This window comes from Pinus tabuliformis, chromosome 6 (assembly GCF_031772625.1).
Source record: "Pinus tabuliformis cultivar Carrire ecotype Pingquan chromosome 6, CPIR1, whole genome shotgun sequence".
In the NCBI taxonomy this organism is placed as follows: domain Eukaryota; kingdom Viridiplantae; phylum Streptophyta; class Pinopsida; order Pinales; family Pinaceae; genus Pinus; species Pinus tabuliformis.
In genome coordinates, this window is record NC_142292.1 from 389,474,893 (window position 1) to 389,493,325 (window position 18,433).

General features: G+C 38.4%; 1 protein-coding gene across 1 annotated transcript in view; it reads right to left on the reverse strand.

Annotated features, from left to right (window-relative positions):
- The window catches only part of LOC149258963 (tubulin alpha-2 chain-like), a 34,203-nt gene extending 17,140 nt beyond the window's left edge, over positions 1-17,063 (reverse strand). The window contains exon 1 of the mRNA XM_089416998.1: positions 16,826-17,063. The gene's annotated coding sequence lies outside the window, so the exon portion shown is untranslated. The remainder of the gene's footprint in view (positions 1-16,825) is intronic.
- Positions 17,064-18,433: the final 1,370 nt, after the last annotated feature.

The following is an 18,433-nucleotide window of genomic DNA, read 5'->3' on the forward strand; positions in this document are numbered from 1 at the left end:
CTGTGTATTAATTTGTTTTGATTAAAAAAATTACCGTTTATTTATAATTTATTATTGGAAATTTAATTTATATTATTTATTATTATTATTTAAATATATTTATTTATAAAGTAATTGGTTGAAATTTTATTATGGGTTTTTAGTACTTTAGTTTATGTTAGTCATTATTTTTTTGTTTTTTGTTTTATTTAACATTTTGATTTTTTTATTTTTTTTCATTTTCATAAATTATAAATTTCCCTCCATGATGATGATGATGATGATGGTTAACGTCCCAGAGCAAACATTGGTCTATCGGACCTAAAGAAACAAATTATTTATTTTGATTTAAGATTTTATTCCTATGCTCAAAAAGTTTGGAGAGAAGCTTCCCGGTCTCACTATAATTTTGACATTGTAAAAGGCTAGGAAGGTCAGTATTGTAACAAAGATTGTGAAACTGAAATCTAATGTGGTTGTACGCTGGGCACTCTAAGAGGAAGTGGTTTTCATCCTCGATGTTCCTATTCTCACATATATGGCAGATCCTTTCCATCCATGGCGTTTTAGGAACTGCCCAACGACCTGTTTCACTATGGAGCTCATGAGAATTCGTTCTAATCTTTGCTATATTAATTTTCTTCTTTGAGCTAGTTAAAATAGAGAGATACTTTTGATCTTCTAGGGTGGGGTTGATGACCTTCTTATAATAACTTAATTTTCTTTTAGTCGCTAAATCTTTCTCACACCACATTTTTTCTTTGAACTTAAAAGTAACAATATCTTTAATGTTATTTATGTCTTGCAATGCATCATTCTCGTTGATCTCCCAATAGTTTAACCAGGCCCTTGTGTCTTTATGCCAACCCCGATTGAGCCTTAGGTGGTTTTGGCTGGAATTTAAAGCTAGCTTAGGAAGTCTATGATCGTCTATGTTATTGAGTTTGTGCTTGTACAGCAGAAACCTAATCATAGCTAGGCTCTCAATAGGGGAAAGACATGCTTCTATAAGGAGAATAGGATAGGGTGTATTACTTTTAATTTTCAGGTTATAAGTTATAAAACGCTTCTGGATTTGCTCAATCTTTCTCCATGATTCTCTGGAGATGCTACAACCCCAAACCTCACAGCCATATAAGATAACAAGAGTGACTAAAGTTTCAAAGAGGAACTTCTTTTTATCCCACATTACGAGGTTTGTTGTTTTACAATTATTTTCAAAACCAAAATAAGCTTTCCACCCCCATATTTTCAATTTAAAATAACTTATTATAATATTAAATATATATATATATATAATAAAACACACATATATATAAAATAAACATATATATTAAAGTGTATATATGTTAATGTGAACAATATTACTTATTCATATTTATTAATTGTATTCAACAATACAACATTTTATTAGTTGTTTTATTTTTATGATGAAATCTTTGTTTTATTATTTTTTAGTTTAATTAAGTTATATAAGCCCTAGTTACTAGCTTTTATGTATTTTTTGTTTAAATAAAGTTAAAAAATGAATAGTGTTTTTTTAAATTTTTTAGAAAATTATAAACTAAAAATTTTTAAAATAAATTAAAAATAAATATTATTTTTAATTAATTAGAATTATAATTTTTTCATTAAAAAAATAAAAATAAAAAATAAAAATTATTGAATTTAAGAAAAAATTTATTTAAATAATTGAAAGTAAAATTTTACTATCAAAATTCTTAATTCTCACTGATTACATAAAATTGTAATTTTAACTTTAAAAATTGCAAAAAGTTGCTTTAAAAAAAAACTAAATTTATCCACAAATTAAATTATTCTAATATCTTTATATTACATTATTTTATAATAAATTTATCCACGAATTAAATTATTCTAATATCTTTATATTACATTATTTTATAATATACGGATAAATAATGAATTTGTATAATTCACTAGCCATCTTAAAAACCCTAAAAAGTAAAAATATTAATAATGAAGTTTAATAATTCACTAGCCACCTAAAAACCCTAAAATGTAAAAATATTGCATGAGTTGCCATATCAATGTGGGTTATGTAAACTTGTTTAAGAATTTGCACTAATTCCGAAGTGCTCGAGTTAAGGCATTAGATGTGATAACAAATCTCATTCAATTATGCAAAAAGGTTAGGGATGAGCGCAAACTCCAAAAGATGCTCAGCAATAGCCAACCATATCCATGGTGTTGGGTCTTTCTCGCTCTAAAACCAACGTACATTTTTCTAAAATATAATATACATATTGAAGTCAACTTCCCCCAATGTTGATTGGAGTATAGAAGTAAAAGGCTTGTTTTCCTAGGTGCTAAGGCCAGTGAAAGAAACCACGAGACAACTACTTTAGTAGAATATATGTTATTTAACTATTTTCTAAAGTTAAATTTAGGAAAATTAAAAAATCATAGGTTAATTTGTGATTTAATCTTAGCACTTTATCACGATTTAATCTGAGTCATTGTGAGGAAGATTAGGGTTGAGATCAAAATTATAAGAGGAGATAGAGCGAGTTAGTGGCAAGTTAGTTGACCACAAGCAGTGTGTGTCAAAACAACAAAAGAAAGGTTGAGGGCTTCAACATGTTGCAAAGATTTAGAATCCATGAAGAAGAAATGAAGTTAAGGTCAATTTGCCTTAGCTCAAACAACCTTAGTGCAACCTCTAGTTTGTGTTATTCACACAAGGCGCACATAGTCAGATTTGCATAGGTTGTACAATAACTCTAGTGCGTGAGAGGGAGATTAATTCATCTCATAGCTGATCAATTGTTTGTCTAAGATAGAAGGGAAGTATCCCCCTTGTTGTAATTATTAGAAGAAAATCCTTTTACTAAAGAAGGAAATAAAAGATACAATGTTGCAAGTTTTCCCCGGAGTTGGGGTTTCATGGGTATATCTTGTGTTCTATGTGTTGATGAGTTTGTCTTCTGATTTATTTTCTATAGTGCATGTTAAGTTAGAAAACTCAATGTATTTGTGATTTAAGTTTCCATAATATCATTTTTTTGTATTTATGGGTTTTTACACTTAGAAAATTGTGAATCAGATTATTGGGTTTGAAGTAAATCTAACATGGTATCAGATCTTAGTTTTTTTTTTGAAGAAGTATAAATCTTATCTTCAGGAGTAGATATTGTGATTCAGAGGGAGTAGGTCTATCAAATTGATTTGGTTGTTAGGGTTTCAACGCAGTGCACATTGTTTCTGGTAGTGTGAATTGTAATCAGCAATTTGATTTGTCAGTATGGCATATCAAGGTCTCATTTTTGAAGACAAATTGGATGGTACATCCAACTTCTGTTTGTGGAATGAAAGGATAGTAGTGGTGCTAGAGGAACAAGGGGTTTGGGATTTTGTTGATAATGTTCCAACAACACCCACTAACCTCAATAGCTAGATCAACACAATAAGATGGATGTTGAAAGAAGGATCATCCTGGAAGGAGTCAAAGACCACATTATCCCTCCCCTAACAAGGAAGAAGAAGGCCAAAGATATGTGGACAGCCATCATTGGTCTCTATCAGGGTTCAAGTGAGGTCAAATAGTTGGTGTTGAAGGACAAACTTAGAAGTATTAAGATGTCCAAGTTAGATTATGTGGTTTCTTACCTCACCAAGTTTTCAAAAGTAAAGGAAGAGTTGGTTGATGTGGGTGAGACAATTCGAGATAAGGATCTGGTAAATTTTACTCTATTAGGTTCACCATGTCATGGAAAACCTTCACAGATGGCATATGTGCCCAAGAAAACTTTCCAGATTAGGAGAAGTTATGGGGTGATTGTGTCCGATAGGGGATTTGCAGACAAGCTCAAGCTGGATCTTGTGTTAAAAGCAAGGAAGATGAAAAAGATTTTGCTCTAGCCAGCAAAGTGACCAAGTCCAAGGGTAAAAATAGCAGTGGTGGTGGTGAACCGAGTTCTAAGGGTGAGAAGAAGAAAAATGATCTTAGCAAGATCAAGTGCTTTTCGCGCCACTAGTTTGGACATTGTGCTACTAAATGCCATAACAAGAAGAAAGGGTCCAAAAAGGACCAAGTAGCAGCCTATGCAAAGATAGATGAGTTCTCTTCTCATTTTGAGAAGTTTTCACTCATCGCTTGCATGTCAAGATTAGTGACTACCAGTTTATGGTATGTGGACAATAGTGCATCTTGCCATATGACAAGAAACACGAAGTACTTCAACAAAGGCTATTTACTAAGGACTGAAAAGTTATGCCTATTTATAGTATTGTAGGCAACTATTCCTGATTGACAAGTCATACATATAGAATGTAGGCAAATATTCACTAAAAACATGTAATTTACTACTAGAATTGGTAACTTCTTTTTTTGCTAATATCATCCATTTAACCATTTATATGTAAAAAAAAGGCATTTTTTTAATGAAATGGGCGAATATTTTTTTAGAAAATGTCCAAAAATTTGCCAATTAGCAAAAATTTTCCCCTAAAACTTTCCGTGGCAAACTGTCAGAAAAGGACATGTAGTTGGATATTAAGATGAAAGTCAATGGGATGTACCGAGCCAAGGGTATTGGTACAGTTCATTTTGAGTGGGAGTCTCAAAACCCTCTATATCTCATAGATGTTCTTTACATATCATGGCTCAAGAAGAACCTCATTTCAATTTCAATTTTGGAGGATAAGGGGTACGAGGTGACCTCAACATAGGGTAGGGTTTTATAAAACCCTATGACTCCAAGGTGTCGAAGTAGATTGGGGTTAGGTGCAAGAGCTTATTCAAATTACAATTTGAGACAACAACAACATTGACTAGATGAGGAGGTTGTGACTCAGGGAGCGAGCTTGGAGAGTTGTGGCATAGGCGCATGGAGCATTTGCACCATGGAGCTTCGAAGATTTTCAAGAAGATAGTGACAGGGTCGCCATAGTTCAGTGTGGATCAACATGAGGTGTGTTAGGGTTGTGCATTTGGCAAGTATGCCAAGTCTTCTTTTCCTAACAAAGACAATAGGGCCTTGGACCTTATTCATTTAGATGTTTGCGGTCCATTCTCTACAGTATCCCTTAATGGGTACAAATATTATGTCACCTTCATAGATGATCACTCGAGAAAGACTTGGATATTCTTAATGAAAAAGAACGATGAGATCTTCTCGAAATTTTTGGAGTTTAAGGCCTTGGTTGAGAATCAAACTGGCAGGAAATCAAGGTGCTGAGATTTATAATGGTGAGGAGTATACCTCAAACACATTCAAGGAGTTGTGTACCAAGGAGGGCATCAGGAGGGAGTTGATCACACCATATAGCCCTCAGCAAAATGGGGTGGTAGAGCGCAAGAATATAGCCATAATTAGAGTGACCAAATCCATGTTGCATGATCAAGGATTGCTTAAGTTTCTTTAGGTCAACGCATGCAATATTGTAGTTTTCTTGTAGAATCAAAGCCCACACAGAGTGTCGGGACGAGTTAAACCAAAGGAGGTGTTTATAGGGAAGAAATCGGATGTGTCTCGTTTTTGCATATTCGGTAGCCTTGTATATTTCCATGTACCATAGGAGAAAAGGAAGAAGTAGGAGCCCACAACAAAGAAGGGCATCTTCATGGACTACATCAAGGCATCTAAATTGCACATTGTGTACATTCCATCACATAGAAAAAAAAATCATCATGAGAGATGTGATGTTTGAAGAGGATAGCCCACCTTGAAGAAGTCCTTAGAGCATGAGTAGGCTATAATATGTAGGAGGAGGAGCAGCAATCTCCCAAGTAGGAGGTTCATTTAGTACCTCAGACTACAACTTAGCATGGGCACATTGAACAACATGAGGATGAGAAGGACACGCTAATGGAAGAGAGAGTAGAGCCCACTCAGGGAACGAAACCCAACACTAGGAGAAGGAGAGCGAGATGGGAAGATCAACTGATTTAGGAGGTGAGCGAGCAAGTTGGTGCTCCAAGAACATCATTTCGACAAAATAAATAGCCACAAAGGTACACATGATATATGGTACTTATGGCAAAGTTATTGATTGTTGAGCCTTCCTGCTATCAAGAGGCAACCACTCAACAAGTGTGTAGAGATGCCATGGTGGAGGAGTTGGTGGAGGAGTATACCTCCATCATGAAGAATGATCTCTGGGAAGTGGTGTCGAGGTCAGAGGACAAGTTTGTGGTAGGCTCTCACTAGGTCTACAAGATCAAGCATGGAGTGATGGGAGCATTGAGAAATATAAGGCAAGATTCGTGGCTAAAGGGTTCTTACAAGTAGAAGGAATTAACTATGATGAGACCTTTGCCCCAATTGTTGGATATTCATCTGTTAGAATTGTTAAAGTTATTACAACACAAATGGGGTGGATGACCCACTAGATGGATGTGAAGATAACCTTCCTCAATGGGGTTGTTAAGGAGGAGATTTACATTGAGCAGCCGGAGTGGTTTGAGACATGCAACAGAGAGACACAGGTATGTAGACTCAATAGAGCCTCGTATGGGCTCAAGCAGGCTCCGCAGGCATGGTATGCTCATATATAAAGTTACCTTCATGGATTAAGCTTCATGAAGAGTGAAGCAGACCCCAACCTCTATTATAATGTCGCTGGAGTTGAGAAGCTCATTCTGGTGCTATATGTGGATGATTTCATTTTGACAAGCGCAGATAAGCTCATCCAAGTGTGCAAGAGAGATCTTCCAGGCGAGTTTCAGATGAAGTATATGGGGCTAATACACTATTTCCTTAGGATAGAAGTATGGCAGGGTGATGAAGAGACCTTTGTGGGACAAGGCAAGTACACTCTGCAGATTCTAAGGAGATTCCACATGCAAGCTTGCAGGCCCATGACCATGCCTCTAATCACAAACTAGAGGAAGGTGGATACATCCATAACGAATCAAGTAGATCCCACTCATTATCGGTGGACGATTGGATCACTGATGTATTTGGTTAACACATGGGTATATATATGTTTTGCAATCAACTCTGAGCTAGTTTTTGGTCAAGCCGACCAGAGTGCATTGGGTTGCTGCTAAACATGTTTTAAGATATCTCAAGGGGGTAGTAGAGCATGGATTGTGGTATAGATAGGTTAATGAGATGAGGTTTGAGGGCTTCACTAATTCAAATTAGGCAGGGATCTCCATAGACAGGAAGAGCACATAGGAATGCACATTCAGTGTTGGATCAATAATTGTTTCTTGGTTTAGCGGGAAGCATAGATCAGTTGCATTGAGCTCAAATGAGTCTGAGTATATGGTTGCCAGTTTGGCAGGGTCCGAAGCTATTTGGTTGTGGAAGCTTCTCGTGGGCTTGTTCAAAACAGAGTTGGAGCCCACTATAATACATTATGACAATCAAAGTTGCATCAACCTCTCTGAAAGTCCAGTGTTCCATGATCACTCTAAGCACATCGACGTATGTTATCACCACATCAGGGATATTGTTCAGAGAGGTATCGTAACACTTCAGTACATACCAACAGAGACGTAGACAACAGACATTCTGAACACGGCTTTGCCAGGGACCAGATTTGTATATCTCAGAGAGAAGTTGGGTGTAGTGCAGAGGGAGTGTTGATTGGAGTAGAGAAGGTAGGTTTTTTCTTACCTAGGTGTTAAGGCTAGTAGAAGAACCCACAAGGCAACCACTTTAGCAAAATATTGATTTATTTAACTATTTCCTAAAGTTAGACTTAGGAAAATTAAAAATTCTAAGTTAACTTATGATTTAGTCTCAATCCTTGATCACGATTTAATCTCAGTCATTGAGAGGGAGATTATGGTTGAGATCAAAATAATAAGAGGAGATCGAGCAAGTTAGTGGCAAGTTAGTCAAGCACAAGCAGTGTGTGTCAAATCAGGGAAGGAAAGGTTAAGTGTTTCAGCACATCGCAGACATTCAACAATCAGGTAGAAGAAATCGAGTGAAGGTTGAATTGCCTCAACTCAAAAAGCCTTAACTTAGCCTCCAGTTCGCATACGTGCATAGGAAGAGAAGCTTATGCATCCATACTATTCATACAGGTCATAGATAGCAAGATCTACGTAGGTCGTACGACAAATCTAGTGCATGCAAGGGAGATCGATCATCTCAAAGCTTATTAGTTATTTTTCTATGATAAAAAGGAAGTCTCTCCCTTGTCTCATTTTTTAAGAGCTTATTCTTATCTTGTGATGCTCTCAACGATAAGGCATAAGAAGTAGAACAAAGATGATAACTAAAATTCATTAGAAGAGGGGTAATGCTCCAAGGGAAAGCCTGGGATTACCTCCTCTATAACAAAACATGGAATTTGCGAACTTAGGGTGTTGGCTAGACTGGATGAGGACAAGAGGGGATCTTTTGGGACTAGCATAGGATTTTCCTAGGAGCATTTTGAGCCTTGCAATCCATCTTTGTCTTCTACTCGCTCCCCACTTCTTGTTGGACTTGTGATTGATACGTTGGGCCCAAGGACCCCTTTGATGAAGGCCTCAAACTTTCCTTCAAAAATTGAATGTTGTTTCTTTAGCTCTACAATTTCAGCCCTCTCTGGAGAAATGCCCTGCATGACCATGGCTTTTGTGGTCCAATACATTTATGCTTAGCCTGAAGAATCTTTTTTCCTGGGTTTGGGTGTTCCCAAGGTCATAAACCCAATCTCGCCTCTCTGCTAAAGGTTGCTCTAAGTCTATGTTTTCCCATAGCCTTTACACTGCCACACCTACCTCGTTAATGGTCACTTTCCAAGGACCCCTTTGATGAAGGCCTCAAACTTTCCTTCAAAAATTGAATGTTGTTTCTTTAGCTCTACAATTTCATCCCTCTCTGGAGCAATGCCCTGCATTATCATGGCTTTTGTGGTCCAATACATTTATGCTAGCCCGAAGAATCTTGTTTCCTGGGTTTGGGTGTTCCCAAGGTCATAAACCCAACCTTGTGTCTCTGCTAAAAGCTAATTTGAGTCCATGTTTTCCCAGAACCTTTACACTGCCACACCTACCTCGTTAATGGTCGTTTTTCTCTCCACGGGACACCCATAAAGAAACTGGTTGTGAGTTCACTCCATATCCTACTTAACTCACACTACATGCCTTGATTTTGTCTCTTTACTTCGAGCCATGTCCCTAGAACCAGACATCAACTTCTTTCCTTTGTCATGCTTGCAACAAGTCAAAGTCATGGTTCGAAGGCACTCTGCCCTTAGAATGTGCTTGAACCAATGTTTTGCCACATACAGGCTCCCTCTCCATGAACCATAACTCATGTGGATGTCAACGCAGAGATGAATGAAGCCAAGCACACAAAAACTATTACTAATAAATCCCAAACAACTATCCTCTAGTAAAAATACCTCAGCACTAAGTGAATTAGGAAGAGTACCCAAATACCATTATGCTTGTCTCTAACAACCTTCCCCGAGTATAATATTTTATTCATGACAATAGTCCTTGGCATGATCCAAATCCAGGCTTCACTCCAGTGGGAGGTTAAATCGACATTTGCCCTCTCAGGGTACCAACTAGATGAGCTACCTCCCTTGCATGAACTATTAGTGGTCATTAGCCCCATGCTCATGTTTAGAGGGGGTGTCATACTGCAAATGTGAAGGAATAAATAGGCAAGGGAACCTGTATAGGGAATACCCTTTAGGGTTATTACCAACCTCCATTGCACCCATTTGCTTTGTCATGTGTTGATCACCTCATGCCACCTCGCTTACCCTCCTTTGCCACCAATTTGACCCATGAGTTGTCACCCCGTCAGGGAAAACTTTATAAGATAAGTTATTTAAATTTCAGAATTAAGAGTAATTTTTTTATCTTAAAAAATACATTATTTAAAGTTTAAATTTTTTTTTTTTTTTTTTTTTTGAGAATAAGTTCTTTAAATTTAAGCAAATAAGTTTACAATTCAAAATCCTAATTACAATTTATTTATTTTTAACAGTATTGAATAGTTTTCATCATTAATTTATTATTTTCAATGGTGTGATTTTTTTAAAATGGAAATGATGAATTAGAAAGTGATAAATCAATCAGTGAAGTATTTGTGGAATGTGATAAAATCCATGAATTTATACCATGATAAGGCTAGACTTAACTTGTCATTAACATAATTGCAAAATCAAAATTCCGAGGAAAAATTGAAATAGGACAAAAAAGGCTAGTTACAAGTTACCAGTAAATTCTTTATCAATTACAGATTTCTTAAAAACCCATCCTACGCTGGAAATTTCTTACGGTTTTTAAAATCCCCAAGTTGGCAAACAAACGAGCAGATAAAGTCTAAAAGCTTTAGATTCAAGAGAGAAATGCAGCTCCAAGTGCGGGTATTAACTTAGAAATAAACTTCTAAGATTTAACCCAAAATAGCTGCAATAATTAAGGTGGAAATAAACTTCTGAACACTGTTTGGTTCAAAGCAAACTCGAAAGTTTTTTTAACATAAAATTTAAAAAGCAAATTCAAAAGTTTTTTTAACATAAAATTTTAACATTCAACTTGAAATAGGTATATGATTCAACCCGGAAATAAACATTTGAAAACCTATTGAGATAAAATTGAACTCAAAACTTCATATATAGCTATAAATCTTTACCCCCAAGAACAAACACTTCTTATACATAAATTCACAAGAACAAACTAGGCATTATGCATGGGTTTGAACTAAAAACCTATGACATGTTTACAGGAACAAACCCTATCAAAACCTATTGCACATTTAAAGGAACAAACTCGGTACATGAACATAAAAATGGTATGCCTTAACTTCAAACTTGCACTCAAAACCAGACATAAATAGAAATCTTTAATGACAAGAACAAAACCACCCCCTTCTACATAAACATAAATTCTTAACCACAGAAACAATCGAGATATATGTGGATAAAGACATTATGTATGTATAAGATATTGATCCTCCCACCCTCTTCTACATAGACATAAATTCCTAACCACAAAAACAATCTAGATATATGCGAATAAAGACATTATTTATGTATAAGATATTGATCCTTAACAACAATGTATGTATAAGATATTGATCCTCCCACCCTCTTCTACATAGACATAAATTCTTAACCACAAAAACAATCTAGATATATGCGAATAAAGACATTTTTTATGTATAAGATATTGATCCTTAACAGCAAGAACAAACTAGTTTTTTTTTCCCTGGAAAAAAGTCGTAATTTTCATTAGTAAAGAAAAATACATTTTGCAGATGCCTATGGCATATACTGTACTTTGGGCTAGAAGCCTATCCTGTTTGAGAATTCAAAAATTGAGGTGATGAGCTGCCACCCTAGTTTTGCCGCTAGGGATGTGGGGAAGTACCAAGGCTTTTAATTCCCTATCCTCCCCATTTCTTTGGGAGTGCCAGAGATTCCCATTTGGTCCAGGCAAATATCCTTCCCAGTTGTTTCCCTTTCCACAGGAATCTGCAGCATAGATTTTTTATTCTGGCCAGTATTCCCCTTGGTATCCATGCTAAAGACATCCAGTATACTGGGGTTGCTTCCAGAACTGCTTTTATGAGTATCAACCTTCTTGCTCTTGATAAATATTTGTGGTACCAGATGTTTAGCCTTTTTTCCATTTTGGTTATAAGCCAGATCCAATCAACATTCTTATATCCAAGGGGCTTTAATCTATAGCCCAAGTATTTTAGTCCCTCATCCAGGTGTTGTAGGGTATAAGGGAATCTTCGCAGGGCATACTGAATCTCGTATGGTGAGCATCCTATAGCCGTTATAGTGGACTTTTCATCATTAACCAACATGCCTGTGGCTGCTAGAAAGATAGTGAAAGAGTTGAGAAGAGCAGTCACGTCACCAATACTCCCATTTAGGAAGAGCAGCACATCGTCTACAAAGAGCAAGTGTGTCAATGTGCATCCTTCTGTGATGTGGATCCCCCTAAGCCTGCCTCGTCGGTGTTCCTCCTTTATTATACGACTGAGTCCTTCCATGATGAGTAAGAAGAGAAGCGGGGACAGTGGGCATCCTTGCCTGAGGCCTCTTTCAGAGTGGAAGAAAGGAGAGGCCGCACCATTTATAAGAACATTGAATGTTACATTAGTAATACAGCACATAATCCATCTTATGAATTCATATGGAAAACCCAAGTGTGTTAATATCATTCTAATGAATAACCAATTTACTCTGTCAAAGGCTTTCGAGAGGTCAACTTTTAGGACCATACCTTTGAGCTTCTGGGTCTGAATAGAATGTAGAATTTCTTGAGTAGTTCTGACTGCTTCATGAATTTGTCTATTCTGTAAGAAGGCAAATTGTTCAGCTGAGATGTGGTTTGATAAGATCGGCCAGAGGCGATTGGCTATTATCTTGGAGATGATCTTGTAGATACAGTTACACAAGGAGATGGGCCAGAAGTCATTGAAGGAGGTGGGATTGTCCGATTTGGGTATAAGGGCGATAAAGGTTGAGTTGTAGGCCTCATACATTCTTCCAGAGGATTTGAATTCCTCTATAACTTGTAAAAGGTCCCCACCCAGAGTATCAAAGAAATCCAAGTAGAATTCCACATTCCAGCCATCCGGGCCAGGGCTTTTGTCTCGCTTAAACCATTTAAGGGTGTCTTCCAGTTCTCCCAGGGAGACCTCCTTTGTCAATTCCAAGCCTTCTTCTTGCTCAACAAACCTTGGAAATAGTTGAGCTATCCTCATGATTTCAGCCAGGGTGGCATTTGGGGGAGTCTTATAGATGTTCCTGAAGTGGGCAGTGGCCATAGCTGCTAGTCGGGGGAAGGTGTTCACAGGTTCTCCTTGTTCATCTGCTAGCTGCCAAATAGTATTTATAGCTTTGTGCCCATTCGCAAATTTGTGATAGAACTTGGTGTTATCATCTCCTTCCTTGAGCCAAATGGCTCTGCTTCTCAATCTCCAGCTCTCCTCCTTGTCCTTTAGAATCTGGTTTCTCTTAGCTAGTAGAGAGGTTATCTACTCTTTGTGATCCGGGGAAGAGAAGATCCCCTCATATTCATTCTCATAATCCTTTGTGGCTTCTTCAGTCAATTTGAGTATATGATCTTCCTGTGTTCTCTTCTTATGTGCCCATTTTTTGGAGAGGCTTTTTAGTTCTTTCAGTTTTTTTGCAAATCCTTTTGAGATAGTCCTTTCTGCCACAGGGGGATGAGCCCTCCAGAAATCAGTTACTAGACGGATATAATCAGCGTCTCTCAGCCATGCAACATTAAATTTGAAGGGACCTTTTGGTTTGTTCATACCCCCTCTGATTTCCAAATAGATCGGCCTATGGTCCGATATTCCCCCTGAGCCCACCCACTGTCTAAATCCCTGCCCCAAGTTTAGCAGTTGCTCCTTGATGAGGAATCTATCTAGTCTTCTGGAGAGACTGTCCACCCCTGATCTGTTGTTTCTCCAAGTAGGCAGGATTTTTGAGGAGGGGATATCTATGAGATTATGATCCTCCAGAATGGTCTCGAAAAAATCTGAGAGGTTATCTCTTTGTGCATTGTACCCCCATGATTCTGCAAAGCCGATGGAGAAATTTAGGCCCCCCCCCCAAAATGAGCTTGTCCTTTTGAAGGATGTGTGAGTCTAAGAGTCTGCTCCAATATCCTTCCCTGTTGTGACAGGGGCCATATATGTTGATAACCCTAAGCTCAGAATCGAGCTCTGAGGAGTAAATGTCAGCTCCTAGGTGGCCCGAGCTCCCCCAAGTATTACAGATTCTGATGGAACGATTGTTTACACCCAAAGCGAGACCCCCAGAACACCCTGATGCATCTAGGGTGTAAAATGTCCAACCAGGTAGCCATGATTCAAGGAGGTGGGTAATGACACAACCCTGCCCTAGGGTTTCTTGAAGAAATAGGATATCAAGGGGTTCAGCTGAGAGCAATCTTCTCATAGCTAGTTTTTCTTCAGGGCTAACCCACCCTTTATAATTGAAGGAGAGAAATTTCATGGAGGAGGGAGCTCATGGGTATTCATTGTTCTAAGTACCTAATCGATGGAGTGTTGCTTGCCTGCAACAATCTCTTCCCCAGCTTGTAACTTAGCTTTGGATAGGGAGGAGGGTCTGCCTATAGTCATCTTTACAGGAGGGGGAGAGGTAATTAGGTCGATACCCAGGGTGTCAGGGGCCTGTGATCGAAGCCGAGCTCGGGTGGGGTATTTGAAGGATGGAGGGCTGGAATGAGGGGGGGGAGCATGGTTAAGGGAATTGGGAAGAGGTTCATCGGGAAAGGATGGCTGAGTGCAGGAGATGGTGGGGGAGGAGGGCTTGATAGGGAAATCCACGGATAAGGGGGTGTTGAAGGTGTGAGCAAGGGACTGAACTAAATAGAACTGAACAGAACTTGTATCAATGCAGTGTGGAGAAACATTAGAGTAAATAGAGGAGGAGTTTGTATTCGACATACCCATAGAGAATGCAACCTCAGCAGCTGCCCTTGCTCTGGTTAGAGGAGGAGAGGGTGCGCCAATGGGTGCCTTTCCTCGCTTCTTTCTGATCTCCTTAATAGGTGCGAGTACTGCTTCTGAATGTGCCAAATTTGTTGCCTCTTCCGCCACTGGAGGGCTACCCTGTGCTTGTGGGTTTTTCTACGGTGTTTCCTTCCCCTTAGCTCCCTCCCTCACCTTCTTATTCAGAGGACAGTCTTTGAACAAGTATCCCACCTTCGTAATCTAGGATTTGCTTTCGGGAGAAGGTTTTCCACTGTAAGGTGATATGCTCCTAAAGGCTGCCTCGAGTATCCAGATGAACAAGAATCCTGGCATATGCCATCATGCCAGAAGCCAGATATGATCTATCATGTTCGATATAGGTTCCCAAAGTGTTGCCGATGCGTTGGAATATATCCTCCGACCAGAATTGAAGGGGTAGTCTAGGTAGCCGAACCCAAATAAGCTCAACTCCTATCTGTTCTTTTTCGGGATCAAAAAGAGGGTTCCAACACTAGAGAAGAACTGGAGCATGCTCGAAATGCCAAAAGGACGATAAGACCCAATTTGTGTGCTTGGCTCTGGCAAAGCGCAGAGCAAACCAGCCCCTAACAAAGGTTTGTACAATTGGGAGGTCCGTCAGGTGTTGCCCCCATACCTCAGAGGTCCACAGCTTAAGCCTAGCCGTTGTGTAGCTTCGGCCACGAATCCTTCCAACCAACACCCGGTCCGCCGTGTCCATGGTGTCGCCCCACTGTATATCCTCCCCGAGTCTGAGAATAACGTCTTCGCCTCTGGCTTTGAAGCACTTCCTTTTTTTGCCCAACCGCGTCGGCTCTTCAGGGGCGTCCAAACTATCCTCCGATTGGTTAGGGTTTGTAGCAGGGTTATCGGGGCAGGGATGGTCGACCGTTGGAATTAGCTCCGAAAGCCAGGGTACCACCGCATAACTACCCGATGGTGGCGCCTCAGGTACAACAACTTGTGGGATTCCCTGGGCCAGGTTGAGGTGTCCCGGGGGGTTGCTTGAAGATCCACCAGGGTGGGATGAGAGGGGGGTTTGTGAGCTTGCAGCCTCAGGGTTAGGGTGGAGGCAGGCAGATACGAAAGTTGTAGCCGAGGGTGACTGTGGCGGCGAGGGAGGAAACGGTCAGATCGGAGGAGGCTCTGAGAATGTCACTGTGGAGCAGGAAGGTCCCGAGATCGAAGGTAGACCCGCAATGGTAGCCGATAGATCGCAGCAGAAGGGTAGGAGTTCATCCGCGGCGGAGCGAGGGGTTTGCCAGATATTGACATTCTCCAACGGGTCCTCTGAATAGTCTACTAGGTCAAGCTCCATACCTGTTTCGAGATGTTCTCCGCCAGCTGCCTCCAGGACCATCATAACCGTCGTCGCGTTGAGAGTGTCGGAAATCGGTGGGTATGCAGTAATCGAGGAGGAGGACGGTTAGTTGCGCTATTTCGGAAGGCCTCGACGGGATACGAGATCCGGGTACCACCGCGGTTGATGCAGCCAGAGGAAAGTGGACGACAACAGCTAGGGTGGGTAGGGTGCAGTCGTGGCAAGCGACTGCAGAAAAAGCCCTAACCCTTTTCAAACATGCTCTGCAGCTCCATTTTCTCCCGCTACAACACCATGTTATAAGGGGGAGAGAAAGTTGTTGTTTGGAGAGAGGTATTTCGCAAGAACGAACTAGTTATATACACATAAAAAAGTTATGCCTAAACTTCAACCATTTGAATAAACTTCTACTTAAATCCTCTCATAAATGAACATAAATTTTTAATCACAAACCCCTCTTATACATCGATGTAAATCTTTTTTAATCACAAGGTGAAACAGATGTATGCGCATAAATCTAAATCTTATTCATAAACATAAATTTTTAACACAAGATCAAACCCGTCTTGATATACACACATAAAAGCCGTTAAGCGAAAACTCGAACTTAAAACCTCTTAGACATTTATAAGATAGGGATCCTTAACCAGAAGAACAAACCAGATACGTGCCTAAACTTGAAGTCAAACCCGTGGATACGGATCCTTGACCACGAGAACAAACACAAACCGGGTTTTGAAAAAAAACTGCGCTATACATTTATTTAGCCAAAAGTACAAAAGTCGAAATAACTCAAACTTCAAAGATCACCAAAATAAGTATAAAGAACGCCATTCTCTGATTAAAAATTCCAAACTCGGAGTTCAGGTGAAGGAGACGCAGTAACGGCATGAGAATTTCTAAGTTTCAACTCTCTAATTGGAAAACAGAAAAACGCCTAATTGATCGCCGGGAATACATTAAATATGGAAAGATTTTTGAAACTCATTTACTCTAGAGAACGGAGCTTAAAGATCGATGAAAGAACATTCCAAAGTACAAATTACTCGCCAAAGACAGGAAAACAAGTGGAAAAACAATCGAAATTGCCGGAAATAGATATGTTTTAACCTACCTGGACTGAAACTGTTGTATGCTAAGACGTTTCAAGCGCCACCACTTGGAGGAGGCGCATAAGTGTACTGATTGCGCCTGCAGCCGTCTGGTAACTCCAGCGGAAGGTTAAAAACTACACAGAAATCAAGAAGAAACTGCAGTAAACAGCGTCATCGGGATTTCCCGCGGATTGTGTAGCCGCCAAAAAGTAGCTCAATACAAGGCGCCCCATGTTAAAGTTGAAGAGGCGAGGATCAAAGAATAAAGAATGGATGAAAGGAGTTGGACCATAAAAGATATCACGATTAATTAGGTCAATTTTTTCGATAGTAGGCACCCCATGTTAAAGTTGAAGAGGCGAGGATCAAAGAATAAAGAATAAAGGCTGGATGGAGTTTGGACAATAAAAGGTAAACGATATCACGACGAGTTAGGTCAATTTTTTATACGATGGGTGGCTATTTTTTAGATATTGGTTAAGAGTTTATGTTTATGTTTTTTCTTTTGAAAAAACAAGTTAATGTCTTTTTAATGCGATGGGTGGCTATTTATTTTGTTGGATTGGTTGAGGGGGTTTTTTAAAACAAAGAAAACAAAGTATAGAGCAAGTGATTGGCTCTTTAGATTGTGAATAAAGTTATTTACATTGAAGTTATATTATTAATAAAGTTATGATAGATTTTATTAATTTTTAATTAAAAATAAATTTATTTTAATTTTAATAAAACGTTATTTACATTGAAGTTACATTACTAATAAGGTTATGATAGATTTTATTATTTTTTTAATTAAAAAATTAATTATATTTTAAATTTAATAAAATTTTATTTAAAATTGTAAAATTATTTGAATGTATTATAAATTTAAAAGTAAAGATTTGTTTTTTTTTGTTCTTTTTAATATAATACAAAATAAATATAAAAGTATTGAAGTTAATTAACATTAAATTTTATAAAATTAAATTTATAATTTATTTGGATTAAATTTATAATTAAAATTAAATTGTTTGTATTTTTTAATTTATTATGTTGATAAGCATGTTTATTTTTTAATTTATATAGTTATGTTAGTTTTTAAGAAATAAATTTTATAATAGAATAAAATTATTACAAATAAACTAATGCTGGGTATGGAATCTCCCTCAAGGCATGTTTTGGGGCTTAAAGCCCAAGATTTGCCCAAGTCTTTTGTAAAAGCTCCACAAATTATGGGCGTGGAGCGTGAAGTTATAATAGAGTCACAGGGTTGTTCGTCCTTAGTTTTGTAATGTAATGTCGGCTTGATAGACCTACCCATGGTCTGCGGACCATGAGATTGTATAAATAGAGCAAGGCTCTAAATGTATAGAAGGAAAGAAAATAAAATGAAAGCAGGATGAGTCTAAACGATTGAGTCAAAGTGTAAAGTGCGTCTTTGGGTCGTAGAGTAGGAGAAGGCTCTGCAGCTGAGTGCGCAGAGGCCTAGTAGTCCGCAGCTGAGTGTGCGGACCCCTGCAACTGAGTGCGTAGGGAGGGTCGGGTCTGTAACCGTTGGAAGAATTAATAAAGAGAAGTTTACCATATTTCTGTGTATCTTTTCCTATTTTAATGTATGATTGGGTATAAATTGCAAGTGTATTGTTTATTCG